Source organism: Haliaeetus albicilla, chromosome 24, assembly GCF_947461875.1.
Source record: "Haliaeetus albicilla chromosome 24, bHalAlb1.1, whole genome shotgun sequence".
NCBI classification, from domain to species: Eukaryota; Metazoa; Chordata; class Aves; order Accipitriformes; family Accipitridae; genus Haliaeetus; species Haliaeetus albicilla.
Genome location: NC_091506.1, coordinates 8,175,464 through 8,190,286, shown reverse-complemented (window position 1 = coordinate 8,190,286; position 14,823 = coordinate 8,175,464). Strand labels below are relative to the sequence as shown.

At 41.9% G+C, this 14,823-nt stretch overlaps 1 long non-coding RNA gene across 2 annotated transcripts in view; it reads right to left on the bottom strand.

Moving 5' to 3' along the window:
• Positions 1 to 14,823, bottom strand: part of LOC138681836 (uncharacterized) — a 48,764-nt gene that overhangs the window by 2,457 nt on the left and 31,484 nt on the right. For both annotated transcript variants that reach the window (XR_011322043.1, XR_011322044.1), the window contains 3 exons: positions 7,381 to 7,482; positions 6,039 to 6,155; positions 4,081 to 5,333 (listed from right to left, as the gene is read on the bottom strand). This is a non-coding gene — a long non-coding RNA (uncharacterized lncRNA). The remainder of the gene's footprint in view (positions 1 to 4,080; positions 5,334 to 6,038; positions 6,156 to 7,380; positions 7,483 to 14,823) is intronic.

The following is a 14,823-nucleotide window of genomic DNA, read 5'->3' as shown; positions in this document are numbered from 1 at the left end:
ACAGAAGCACTTTGCTGGTGTATGTGATGCCTTCTACCACAACCTGAATTTAGCAGGAGAGGCTGTACACGGGACACCATTGTCTTGCCAATAGAAAGGAGAATTAGAGAAGCTCATGTATTTGTTGCATGATAAAGCATCATTTGTACCAGTTACACCTGACAGAGATCTTTCCCTTGTGGTTATTTATACCAGCCTGGCAATGAACTCTCTTCTCTGCTTGCCATCATTCTCAGACAACGTGGCAGAAAAGGCACAACTCTAAAATCAAAGTGTTCTTTATTAATCCAAATACTTCTTCTAAATTCTATCTAAACTTCTACCTGATGAGAAATAAGTTAGCTAATACGACTGCTGGGTAAGTAAGAGAGCTTTCCCACTCAGCACAAGTCTAGAGCATAGTTTCTTACCACAGTAACTTGTTCTGATCGTTGCCATCCCCATTGGCAGCAGCAGGAGCAGGGCATCAGCACTGCCTGCTCAGGGAGGCTGGCAGGAGGGCAGGACTGGGATGTACACACCTCCACCTCTGGGCAATGGCACCGTAACAGCTCAAAATGGGCTTTGGAGCTGGGTACTAATTTTTCCCCAAGGCATTCTCAACGTTTGGCACAAGGAAATCCTGTTTTGTGGGCTAAAAATCTGTGGTGTGAGACAAGTCAAGCAAGGGAGCTCCAGTCTTCACTGAGGGTTCACACTAGATGTCCTTCATGTTGTAGTCAGCCCCCAGAACTTGTAGCATTATGCTCATTTTCAAACAGTTTTCTGTAATAAGAGACATTTGTTTTAATTTCTGCATTGAAGTGCTGAAGATGATGTTGAAGATGCCATCTGGTACTTAGCTACCAATGCTAACTGATACCAGTAAAAATTGTATGTAGGTCCTTAGCTCTTGGAAAAGGATTGATTCCCCAGTAGGGTAAGAATTTGAAAGTAAATTAAACAAGCAAGGAAGTTAGCTTTTCACCAGTTCTGAGTTTACAGCACAGGAATACGCTCATCAAAAAGGTCCAGGAGCACTGGGACCAGGCAGGCACACACCTGGGAGGGAGCAGAGCAAAACATCCAGCTAACCTTTCTGTAAGGCTCTGCAGAAGCACTTCCTAATTAAATGAAAAATTGAATGCAAAAAATTCAAATGAAAACTTCGTAAGTACACAAAAATTTTACGAAAGGTTAAAAAAGTTTCTGTGGAATAGATTTTTTGCTTATTCTAACCTTCGGAACAGGCATAGACTAAAGAGAGGTGCCAGAAGCAGTAACTGAAGAGCTCTCACCATGCTGCACGTAAGGACGTACATCCACGAGTTTCCCTTAGCAACATCTCCTTTTCTGCTGAAAACCACTATAGTTTATAAAATTCCTCTATACAAGTGTCAACCTACCTGGAAATGATAACTTAAATGTGCAGAATAGACAAAAGGGATCAGTAAATATCTCAGTCCTGTACTTGCAGAACTGCACTATACATTCAAGACCAATTAAATACTTTGAAACCTTAGCGAATACCTAACAAGGGTTATGTCTGCTAAAGCCATCAAGCCTGCAATACTGCCATAGAAGCATCATAGAAAAATTTTGCAAGAGGAGGGGTCTTGACACAGTGATGTAATTTTTAATGTTTTGGAAAGCACAGGACATTCCAGCAATCATTGAATCAAGTTTGAATGTCTTTAAGAAAGATATGCGTTAGTCAAATATAAACCATTAAGTAAATACATGGAAAATGTAATGTCCTGGAAGAAACAAACAAGCGATATATACCACATCAGACTAAACAAACTAGCTGTTCTTTCTTGGCCTTAACACTATCGTTGAAATCATTGGAAAGCAATCATAAAGAAAAGTTTGAAAAATTAAATAAAATTGAAGAACTGGTTCTTTTTCCCTACCACTCAGGTCTGAACCAGTGCAGAGCAGCCTAGAGCCTAACATATCACCTTCCTTTAATCCCTTCATGCTGACAGTGAAAAATGCTATACAAAAGCCCACTATATCTGGTCATCAGGAAATTGTCTCTCTGTACAAGGATTCCTCAGTTGCACAAGGCTAAGGAAATCGGGCTGCCTCTCCAGCCAGCACTTGGTGAGGCAGACGGGGGGTTGCCCGAGGAACCACCACACTCCCCCCGATCCTGGCAGAGAGGTGGATCCCTGATTTTGGAACAAGCTTGGCATGCACCGAAGCAGCCAATACTCAAATGACACCGAATGTGGTAGGTTTCATCCCAACCTGATCTGGAATTCAGGTCAGCTCTCCTGACAGCTGCATTGTTAAGAAATCAGCTCGATGGTGGAGATAATCAAGATGCCTGTGCTAGGTAGATACTTCACCTCCTGTGCGGGGAGGGAAAACAAAACTAGCTGACATCAGGAAAATTGGGAAGCTGTAATTCATACAGAATTGGCCCAGAAATAATGATTCCTAACTCTTCATTTGTTCCTGGACCAGATCCATTCCGACCAGATAAACTCCTCCTCAGTACAATACACAGCTCTGCACATTGATGTAATGAAGCAGTGGGTCATGCTGGTGCTATCGTATCCAGGATTTATGAGGGGACATCATCGCCTGAAATCGGGAATTGGAGGGGGCAGAGATATTTCAGTTCAGCCCTGCAAAAAGTCTGTAAGGCATGTTGAAATGGGTGGGACAAAATCAATCAAATTAAGGTGCTGTGCATGGGTGTATCTCCACTGACCTCAGAGGGACTCCAGCGTACATCAGTACAGGATCTGACTGGTTAGGAATTAATGCATAAAGGGGTACATCTATTAGAAAAAGCAGGCACACCTCCTACAGGTAATTCAGCATATTTCCTCTCCTTTCCTGAAAATAACACGCGCAGTGCAGATACAAAAGCTGCCTTCCCCGTTGATCACCTCTTGTCTCTGCTTGGCACATTACTTGCATTTTTCATTGAGCAGCAGCTGTGCATAGTTGGTCAAACACTCCAAGTTGTTTGTCAAAGTTTTCCTAAGGCTTTTCATCTCCCTGCTTTCCTGTGAGGTGCCCAAACATAAGTCATCTCTGTTGGTTTTTTGGAGCAGATTAATTCAGAGCACAGCTTCAGAACTGACAGGTAATCAGTTAGCTGGAGTTTAAAGTGGAGCATTTTTCCCTAACAAGGGCAACAAAAAGATGGGAAATGTATTTCTGAATTAGCACTTTTTAATTCAGGTAATGTATTTCCTAGAGGCACACCTCTAATGCCAACTCATGGGCAATTCTTTCACTAGATGTGATCTGAAAAGCCACTGGGGCTGGAGGAAAGGCTAGTTCAAAACAGGGGGTATGATTTATCACTTCTCAAACGCACAGGGGGATATCAAATTGTAGCCTCAAACTTTTGGGCCCTGAAGCACACTGCACCACCCTGGATCCATGGTGATAAAAGGAGAAAACCTCCTACTAACATCACTCCCCCTTGTCCTCAACCTGTTGGAGATGTTACTGTAAGGGATCAGCACCAAGGAGGAACCACGGGCCACCAAAAGTCAGGGCCAGGAACGCAGGGGCTCTTGGCAGAATTCCTCAGCTAACTGGCAGTGTAATACGGGAAAAAAGGGTTTGGTGATGTGACCACACACAGCTTTTGCCGCACAGTGAAGAGGGAAATGGTTCATACCTGCAGCATCTTGGAGCCCTGATCCATAGCCAGCTAACTGGTAATAGGAGTCTTCTGTAAAGATGCTTTCCATGGAATTTTTTAACACGAATATGTCTCAAATGATTTATTTTATTTTAAGCTATCTCCTAGGAAACAGTCCATTACTGTCAGCACAAAGAGTAGGATGCCATGCATAGACAGGAATGCCTGTTAACCTCCACCCTCAGAATGCTCATCCCTACAAGACAGAAGGGGAGAGGGCAGCGTGGGACCTGATCTCAACTGACAGTCAGTGGGAGCCTGGCTCCTGTTTGCGTTTCAAGAGTTCTCATACCAAATTTATGCCCAAGTTGTATCATGTGGTATCAGGCCAAAGAGATGCGCAGGTAGCTGAGTGAGGTCAGGGATTTATTTGACACATCATGGCTTCCAATCCCAAAATGATTTATGGACGTGAAAAACTTTCTTACCTTACTCAGCGGGAATATTCATGTGCATGAAATTAGATGGGTAAGATCAGGATCAGTATCTAGAGAAACAAAATGATGTAAGGCCAGTTATTTATCATGACTACTTTGTTTTTTCTGGGAGGGGAAAAAAAAGAAATATTTGAATTATAGCTATTTGATGGGTAACATTGCAGTAGACAGGTTAGTCTTTGTAATCCACTGGCACCATCAGCAGAGGACTAAATCAAATGTGGTTTTTATTCTTCTTGTATATCCATTAACACAATCTGTTGCAATGGTTATTCAATATTTATGTTGTCTGCATGAATTACTGCATATTTCATTCTCTTTTGAAAACTAGGATGGTTGAAATTGTACAGCATTCCTTTTTATCTGACAGAGCTTTAATCTTTTGCTTATCGTGGTTTTACCTGGTTGTTTGAAAAAAATAAATAAATGAGGTTTTTGCAAGATAAGGAGTTCCAATATTAAAATTCTATTGGTCATGATATCACGATACACCTGACACTCCTTATAAGTAATAAGTGTGTGAAGATCTGTTTTTTTCACTGCCTGTATTATTTTAAAGAAATAGCATCTACCATACTGAACAACACTTAAAAGTGCTCATACTACAGCCAAAGTAGTCAAATTCCACCCTTTAGGAAGCAAGATAATCACTTGCAGAGGTCAGGAAAGACTTTCTACTCTACTTACAGGAATAAACATAGTTTGTGGCTCTTCTCTCTTCTCAGCTAGTCATATCCATCATGGCATTCTCAATTTGGTACAAAATATCCCAGAGAGAAAGAGATCAGATTTCTCTAAATCATTAGAATATGCCTGCTGCTGCACTCCAGCTTTTTGTCATTTGACTCACACCGATATTCGCAGCCCAGCGTCTTCTTCTACTTGGCAATGAAGAACCAGCTGAAAGTTAGATCGAAGTAGAAAACCTGCAAACATAAACCATGAGAGAAAAATCACCTGCCACCTTCTAGGTACCCACCACCTCCGGGGTGTGGGTGAAAGAAGGTTTGCAACTACTGTGACTGAAAAACCTTGCTTCTTGACCTTGCTCTGAACCTCATCATATATTTGTTAAGTCTGGTTCCAGGTCCAGGAGGACAAAAGAGACATCAAGAAGACATCAGGAAGGTCCAGGAAGACATCAGCATGATCCACAATGCAGGTTTCAGAATCAGTCGGCATTTTGCGTTGCTCTTATTTCATATGGGAGGATTCAAATGAAGAACTTCGAACGACCTTAAAAACTGAAAAAAAGAAACAGGAGACAGCTCTTAATGCCACTGTGCCATAATCCATACTACCCCAAACCATCCTCCGAGGCAAGAAACTGAAAAACCCCATCAAGGAAACAGCTCCATAAAACAGAAAAATAAAGTATAAACAGAAAAATAAAACCAGACGCCAATGTGTACCCAAAGGAACTATTAAAAGCAAAATGTTTGTCAGTATAGGATGCTCCACTGCACACATCTGGTGCTCTCAGCAATACAGAACATTTCTTTAATTGCTACACCTGAGACCAAGAGCAAGAAATAAATCTAGGGACTGATCTCAATGTATTTTGAGACAGGTGGAGATGAGCAGCAGCATGAGGATTTCATTGTCAATAATCAAACAGTTATACATTACTGCGTTAAACAGATACTTTCAGGATACAGCTATGTGTCTATAATTTGATGTCTGTTTTTTTAATTCCTTCTCATGGCAGACTTTGTAGAGATAACTGTGATAAGCCTCCCATTTGGTATATATCATCCAGTACTTTTTGCACGATCCAAGATGTTAGTACAGCAATATCCAGTGGAAAAGGCAATGGACTAGAAGTCAGAGCAGCTGGGCTGACTCCAGACTGCCGCTTCTTCTCACGGGGTCGTTGCGTGTCACTGAACTTTTCTGTTCCTGTTTTATTTACTCAGACTGTAAGTATTGGCTACATGTTTAGACAGCACCTTGCATAATGGATCCTCATTCTCTCCTGCACCCTTAGAAACGTGCAAGTTAGTATTGTCCGCTCAAATTCACGACTTAGACCTTTCCATACAACAAATATAGTGAAGCCAACGCATCTGTTGAGAGAAAAGGATTCAAAGTTAGGCACAATGCAACAAAGGAGATAACTACCACTACTCTGAGAAGCTTTTCGATGTTTATAAACTGGAAAATGAACTACTGGTTCTCTTGCTCAGCACCTCTACTGCCTTCACCTCACAAAAGGATGGTGAGAGGTTCCTCAAAACTTTTTAAAGTGGTGTGAGTCCATACAAAGAGTACTTTAAATATTGATGTTAAAGTGTTCACGTCCTTATTAGAAGTGATGTTTTGCTCTGAACCCAAGCTGAATATTCTGAAATGGGTTTTAATAATTTCTTTCAGAGTAACACCAAGGTTTGCCTTTTCATGATTCAATTTGCTATAGCTTGTCCTTTTGTGAACAATGGCATGTCAACTCTCATTGCCAGCTGTTATTATCACCTATCCGTTTTTCAGCTGTATTTCATGTAAACCTGGTGACCCGGTACTACATTTACCCAAAATTTTGAGTTCTCATGCCTGTCAATATCCAAATCAAGAATGACATCTGTTGAACTACGATGACTGCCTTAGAATATTCTCATCCTTTGCAAAATGAAAATTTAGTCTTTCATTGCCTTACAGCACATTTAAGGTCTGGAAAAGATATTAGGTTCCCAAGTCTCATTCTTCAGGTTGGTACTCAGATATGTGCTCAAAAATAATCCCATTCTTAGGACATACCAATACTAAGCACACGATACAAAAGTGTCCTTAAAAGAGTCACTAGGTTTGAGCAAATCCGAGGCAGTTCAAATAGTGTCTTTTCTACCCAATTTGCCCTGCTTTGACACAATTCATTAAAAAGAAGAAATACTTGAACTAAAAAGGAGACTGGACAATTTTTTTTTATTTTTTTATTTTAAAAAGACAGAAAGTTTCTCAGGTACAGCGGCCCATTGCTCTGATTAATAGGAGTGGAGCCAGAGGAGAGGACTGTGTGAAGCGTTCAGCAATCAAAGCCATCAGTCCTGCCTGGCATGATCAGACTGCAATTTTTGGCAAGTGTGGGCATCTGTTTCCCGATTTCATCTTTTATAGAGCACAAGCAGAATAGGGCATCAACAACTCCTTCCTGAAGACCAGTAGCTCATTTTATCTACATCTGCTGGATGTCTGTCCCTTTGGAGCAACGCTCTGCAGGCCTTACAGGTTTGTATAGGCAATGTGAAAAAAATGTTACCTTAAAATTGCCAAATCAGGACCAAGCCCGAGACTTACTGATCACTCCTTTTGATGTCTGGGGGAGCTGAATACATTTTGAATGTCTGATTGGGTTTGCAAGGAATGTAATGCTTTTTTAACCAAGCCTGAATTTTCACCCTGAAAAAAAACACATTAAGCATCTTGAAATGTGCTCTTGTGCTGATTCAGAAGAAAAAAAAATAGATCAAGTCTATACCAGAATTGGAAAAAAAAACCCCACAACCCACAAAACCCCAAACCCCAGCTATGCTGGTCCCAAAATACTTTCTTGTGGTCCAGTTGTTACAGAGCAATATATTTTCATGCTATATTATAGATACATAAATAAAATATTGAGCATAAATATACTATGCAATTAAAGTAAAAATTAATAAGGAATGCATATAGATTGATACTACCAAAAATATCTCAACGAAACATTTCCTCTTTTCCCCATCTTTCAGAAACTTCTGAATCCGTGGACTTCCAGACTACATTTCTCTTTCTCCCTAAGGAAAGATTCCCCTACACAAAGTTTTGTAACTAGTTCAATGACATGATAATTATTTCTTTCCTGTTTAGAAATATCCTGAATAGCATGAAGTTAAATTTCAGGCTGCAAATACCCCTTCATTGTGCAACTGCCTTTTCCGCAGAATTATGTTAAACTTATTTAAGGCTTTTATTTCAATTTAATTTAAAATAGATTTCCTGAAGCTGAAAAACCTTTGAGTTTTCTTTTGGCCTTCTCTTCACTACTGCTTCCTATGTAATGATGCCACAATGATTCACTATTTGATGTTCTCCAGCTTCAGACTTATTTATTGTAATTGCCTAATTTCTTATGAGAAATGCAGGCAAGGAAATATTTCAAGAGGCTTGTAAATAACTGACAAGGACCACAAGACTGCAGTTGTTTTTAATTTATATCCAAACTGTTTTGCTGTCCTAGCTGAAATAATGCATTTGTATTGTTTTTCAGTGCAGTTTGTATCATTCACTCAGTAACCAGCATGAACTGTGCATTGTGTTTTAAAATCTCAAGGTATTTTTCTGGTTAGTGTTACTGCGATATATTGTATTCTTCTGGAGAACCTGCAACAGAGTAATAAATTGCCTGACTTTGACTAAAAGACTCTCCTTTTGATTTGACTCTAGCCAGTCTTACCAACAAGAAGAAAATGGTTCCAGTCCTGCACATTTTCACGGCTGCTTGGCTTCCCTGTGCAACGTGAGCCAAAGTTCAGTGTTCTCCAGATTTCAGCCACCCAAGAGTTTCATTTAAGAGTGGTTTTTTTTTTTAGTTATTTTTTATTGTACTCCTGCAAAATAGTTGAGGAAAAAAACCAACCCTGCCCTGAAAGCATGAACTTGCAATATTTTTCCATCCTGCCCTCTAGGTCTAAGAGGGAATATGGGTTAGCTAATATACACAGCTCCCAGCACCATGCTGCTAACGTGATGAATGTTATAGGTGATGGTGCTTATGATAATAAGGAAGTTAATGAGAAAAGCCAGGCTGGTTCATGTTTTGTAAGAAACAGAATAAAACCCTACATTTGTCAACGGGGAGAGACAAACATTAGAAAGGAAAGAAAAGGTACAGTCCAAAAAAAAAAGGTATTCAAAAAAGGAGAACAAAACTATCATAGCTAGAAATATCACTGAAAAGTGTCATACATTGGCCTTGTGTAATGATGCCTTGTTTACATGGTTTGTATTAATATTGTTAGTTGCTTCCTGAACAAAGATTGAAGTAAGGATTTATGAGGATATTTAAAAATAGGGTGAGGAGGTTGAGAGAGGAAAGACCAGAAATACAGAATAAGTTCTGTTGAGTTTAGACGGGTGTCTACAGACCGCTAGCTTGTTCATCGGCTAAAACTTCAGACTTTGTGAAAGGAATTAAATGTCAAAAAACCCACCAAGATTTTAGTCACAGCAGCTGGGTAAATCTGGATGAAGTATCACAGAAGTGGCAGGACTTAGGATTTTAGATTCAGTCCAGTCTCTCTTTACTTCTGCATCTGCAGAGCTTTGCTTTGCAAACAGTGATAACCATGCAAAAACGAGGGACATGCAGGCAAGACCATTCTCCCCAATTACCTACACACACATCCTTGCAGAGGTGAAATGGTGTGCACCTTTTCCAGCAGAACCCAATGGAAAATATGGCTCTGGGAGGGTCCCCTTTCCCCCCCGTACACATCCTTTAACTGGAGCTATCTTTAAAATCCACCCCAGCACCGCAAAGACAGGTTTTGTTCTGATACATGTGGTGGTGTGCTATTTATTCTCTCTCTAAAACTAACTTTTGTTAAGCGCTCAACATTCCTTTCTGAGAAAACCACTGGTTTGGCAAAAGTTCAGTGAGAGATAAAGAACCACATCCCAGAAGCTATTCTAACCTGAAAAAAAAGAGGATGGGTGAGCAGGTTGAAACATATGGATTAATTGGTGCTAAAATGAATTAGTATATATAAAGAGTAGAGTAGAATAAGAGGAGGGGTTTCTAAGCATGGATAGACCTTGAATTGCTCTAAGAACAGATCTTGCACACATTCCTTTGTTTTCTACTTAATCATTAACTACTGCTGGTGTTTTGCAAATACAGGCATGCCTGCACCTTATAACACAGAGGTGTGCTGGACATCCCCAAGCCAGACCTATGGGGAAACCAGCACATCTACACAGTGCGATGCTGCGCCACAGAGAAGAACCAGTTCAGGTCCCAGAAACAGTGTCACCTCATAGACACATCTCACTTGGGTACAGCACCGGACCCAGACCCACAGCACCCAGCCAGGACCTGGATCAGCTATCTTCACACGGAGCAGCAAGGTATGGGATGGAGACATAGTAATGGCTGAACGGAAGAGCGCAGCACAACATGTTTCTTCAAAGCATAGAAAAGAAACAGCTATTCCATTAGGCCACCTTGATGTTTCCAGCACTGATTTACAAAGGAAGACTCTCGGAAATCAGATTTGCAGTGTCTAGGATGGACAATTTAGTGCTGGTTCACAGTCTGGGAGCATCTCAAATCCTACTCATGAGAGGAGTGACCCCATGGAGGAAGTGTCACTGGTCCATAGACGGACCTCAGATTCACATTTCTCTTACACAAAACGTACAGTAAAAGAAATGTCAGAATGCATGGTCTCAAAGGGAGAGTGAGACAGGTTTACAGTATATAACACTGAAGATGTCAGCAAAAGTCCAGATCAAACTATGCCATCGTGCCGCCTCCCAACCCGAGAGCCTCACTGCTCACCAGGACCGCACAGGTAACAGTCACTGGATGCAGGTGAGGACAACACAGGCTCAGCAGAGCCAGGACCTGTTTTTTTGTTCAGTAACAACTTCCACTGCTCTCCTTGGGAACATGGCAGAAGGAGGATCAGATAACGTCAGGAGTTTCTGCCGTGCTGCCCTGTAGTTTGGTCCATGTGTCTCTCATGAATAGCCTTGCCTTTAGAGCCTGGTGCCGGGCGAGGATACCAGGACGTGGTCCCCAGGGGAGGGTCCCTGGGGCTGCTCGTACTGCACCGCAGCCTTCAGGGACCTCTAAAGGACACGAAGTCCATGAGAAAAAGGAACAGAGCTCATTGCCTTTCCCACTTAAAAATAAATCAGTTAAATGAGAGGAAGCGGGGCAGGTGGCTCGTTTCCCGAGCGCCGGGCAGCTGATTGCAGGGCGAGTCCGAGCACTGATTCACCAGCCGGGTCGAGGCCATTGTCCCAGTCCGCCCACGCTCGGAAGGACAGACTGGTCCCAGCCACCCCGACGGCCACCGCCCCAGCACACCGCTGCAGCCTAGCACGGAGCGGGGCACCCGAAACCTCGGTCGGGACTTACAGATGCAAGTACAAAGCAAAGTAGTTTTTCCTCACCTTGCGTACCTCTCCTGAGGTTTGACCATCTGCATGCTACGCTAGCAGAGCACTGTGCTGCTGCTTTAAACCGACCCCAAATACTCACAGGAAACAAAACATAAGTAATCGTAATGTGTACTTAGTACACATATGAGAAATCATTGATATTTTCCTCTTCCTTGGTTCTGGTTAAAAGAGCAAGTATCAAACCGGGGAGACAAATCACTTCCCATCCCGGCTTTTCTATTTAGGGATGTGCTCATCTAGAAAGACGTGCCAGGGGACACTGAGCAGGAAAGCACTCATTTACAAGTAAGCCCCTCCTCCCAATTTAAGAGACATTTTATGACCTCCTGGGTGTTTCTTTGAAAGAACCTTCCCTTTCCATCAGTCTTCCTCCCTGTTCTCTGTGGCAGTGGCCGATAAATGAAGATGATGACGTGAGTTGATGAGACTGAATCTCCTCCCAGCCCGGCTTGCTTCTCTGCTTGATACTGCGACGAAGCTACTGCCCCACTTCTGGCACCCCAGTATGAGGCCAAGGAGCAGTCTGTTGTCATAAATCCAGGCTTTCCCAGCAACATCAAGAAGGAGGAGGGCTGCGGGAGGCCTCCACGGAGGCAGGGGAAGCTGTAACAAACGTGTGAAAATGAGCTGGGTTCGTGTTTACATTTGATATGTCTACACATATGGGCACAGGCAGCCATGCGCTCACTTGGGTGCCACCAGATGGGACCTGCGTGCAGCTGGGAAGTCCCCTTTTAATTGCGTCATCGAGCCGGAGTTGAGCTGCCTCTGCGTATAAAATGCGGCTGCGCAGCTCCCAGCCCGGACGGCCTCACATCCAGATGGAGACGATAAAGTAAATGTTTGCACCTGTTTGGACGGACGTATATATTCAGAGATTTTGCTGGCCACATCAAAAATAAAGCCTCTAACACACGGATTCAATGAAAAACAGGATGGGCAAAGCTCTGCCCCCACATGCTTGTAAGGCTCAGTAGGAATGCGATGTATTCATCCTGTCGGTTCAGGATGTCACACATCGCTTTCTAGTAGCTGGTCCAAACGTGGGATGAGCACTTCTTGCTCCTGCCTAATAGCATTACCTCCTCCGCCTGCTGGGAAAGGCTTATCCCTTTTGTGCTGAGCACCATGCACCAAAGCACCAGGGAAAGGCTCGCCGCAGATGCACCTTCGCTCCTTCTTCAGAGGGGAAGCACCAGCATTACCACTGCCAGAAAACACAGTTTCAGAATGAGTCCTCCACTGAAAAAGTCACATTTGTCAAATCAGTAATTAGCTCACAACCCGAGGCCAAGGAGTGCAATTTCTCTCAGCTCTCTGGTGCTCAGTCTGACTATGCCGATTTAAGACACCAGCAGAATAGGACTCCTTTCCACTGTTTCTGGCTGAGGATTGAGACTAGATTAATTTAAGCAACTACTTTAAACTTGGAGCTTATGAGTGAAAACTGAGCATAGTAAAATAGAGAAACGTGGTTTTTCCCCTTGATATTTTTCATAACATTTCCCAGGAAAATGTCTAAACTGATGACAGCACAATCTACTTCCTTTTTTAGTTATGGCCTTACATTTATTATTTTCTGTAAACAAAATGGGAGGGAAAAGTTCAGATTTGTTTAATATTCTTCAAAATTAAATACATCACCGTGCAGCCATATACAGAAACAGTCCCAAGCTTTCATCGGTTTCTCTTTCTCTTCTGAAGGATTAATAATCTCTCAAATAGGAGTTATTGCCTTTTTAGCATCACCTTATTAGGAAAAAATCAAAACATTTAACTTCTGCACTGGGTGCTAATTCTTTCACAGGTCAGGCAGTGTGTAGGGCTTTTTGTCCATTTTTAAATAGTGGGTATTCACCCTACATTCAGGGGAAAAAAAATCCTTACCTGGAAATCACCTTCCGTGCAATTACCTGATAACACATCAAATGAAGCAAGGCTTCATTACTTCTTTGGAGGAGATTTTAATGTGAAAATAGCTCTCCTCGCAGGAGGTTGCCAACTTTGTTATTAATGGCTATACCATCACTTTTTTTTTTTTTTTTTTGAATATTGCACAATTACCACTATAGTTGAGCAGGTCTTGCCCAAGGGAGAAGAGCTAGTGGATTGGAGGGGGTGGCCGGAGTAGCGGTGGTGTGGAGTCAGCTCATCCGTTACCCACCAGGTCTACCCAAGAACAATAACTTGCAGAACTTGCAGAATGTAATCAAGTGCATTCTTCTCCAGGGTGATTAAAGAAATATTCAATTTGATGCAACTGGGATACAAAAGCTCTCTGTATCCTTCTTCTGCCAAGCATGGAAGAATGTCGTGCTTTAAATGATTTACAAAAAACTCCTGTATGCCAAAGATGTATCATTTACATGGAATCCAGGCAGCTTCATGCAATCACTGCTTACACATAATTGTACCAAAAGTAAGGGGGGGGGGGGGGGGGGGGCAGAATCTAAATGGAGTAAGTCAGCTTATCAGTGTTCAAGGTTTATTTTACTTCTCCCAAAGGAAACCTATGGAGGTTTGCTAAGAATCCTTTTTTCTCTAATAATGGGACAAATCTGAAATGAAGAATAAAGAAAAAGTATTTCTTAATTCTGGTTTTGTAACTGCACCCAGTTTAAAATCTGCAAATAATATAAAATTGTTATAAAGCCATCTCTAATTAAACAAGACAAGGTGGAAGTGTCATTGGGTGTAAAATTCAAGCAAGCTGTAAGTTTGTTTTCCTTTCCTTGTTTCTGAGTCTTCTGCTCCCCAAAATCTCTAGCAATGGTATAAAACACATCTCTCTTTCTTTGAAGCACTGTTAAACGTCCAACAGGAGAAAATGACATTGTACATCACTTAACAGCAGTTGTGCCCTAACATATTCAAAATCAATTATGTTTCACATCATGCAGTCTCAACTTCTAGCAGTTATTTGTGGTGCTAATTTCAGTTGTCCTGGATAATTAGAGGACCTGTATCTCCATCATTATAAAATATTACTTTTGCTAGGATTTGCACAGAGGTACTAACGGCATTACAATCACAATGATTTTAGTAAAGGCCAGATTGTGTCTAGCTCTAATACTCCAAATCTTTAATGAATTTATCCCACAATATCCACAGAAAATAATTAAGCGCCTTTATCCCCATTTTCTATCAGTGGGGAACTGAAACTCAGCAGTTACAGCCTAGGTGCTCAGAGACATAAACACCTCGCTCACCTCCACTTCTAACACACACATGGGGAAAAAACCAACACAACCACATGGATGGTGACAGACAGAAGAACTCAGACTCTTCCTGGAGAGGGCCTGAGCTTCTGACACCAATATACCAGCAAGCCAGTCTCTGTCTTAACGGACTGCAATGTTTCTCGGGCCAGCCTGGCTTTATCAGGGAGGATTCACAGACACAAGCCTTAAGTAAGCTATAAAACATGGTGATGGGGAAAAATAAAGAGACTACTGGAGATTTGCCCACAGCAGGGGAAGGAACTTGCCTGAGGAGGGTTATTGTTTCAGAAGCGTTTGATGAAAAATAATAAACAAAATACTGCACTCCTAATAATTTCTGTAGACCCATGATGCC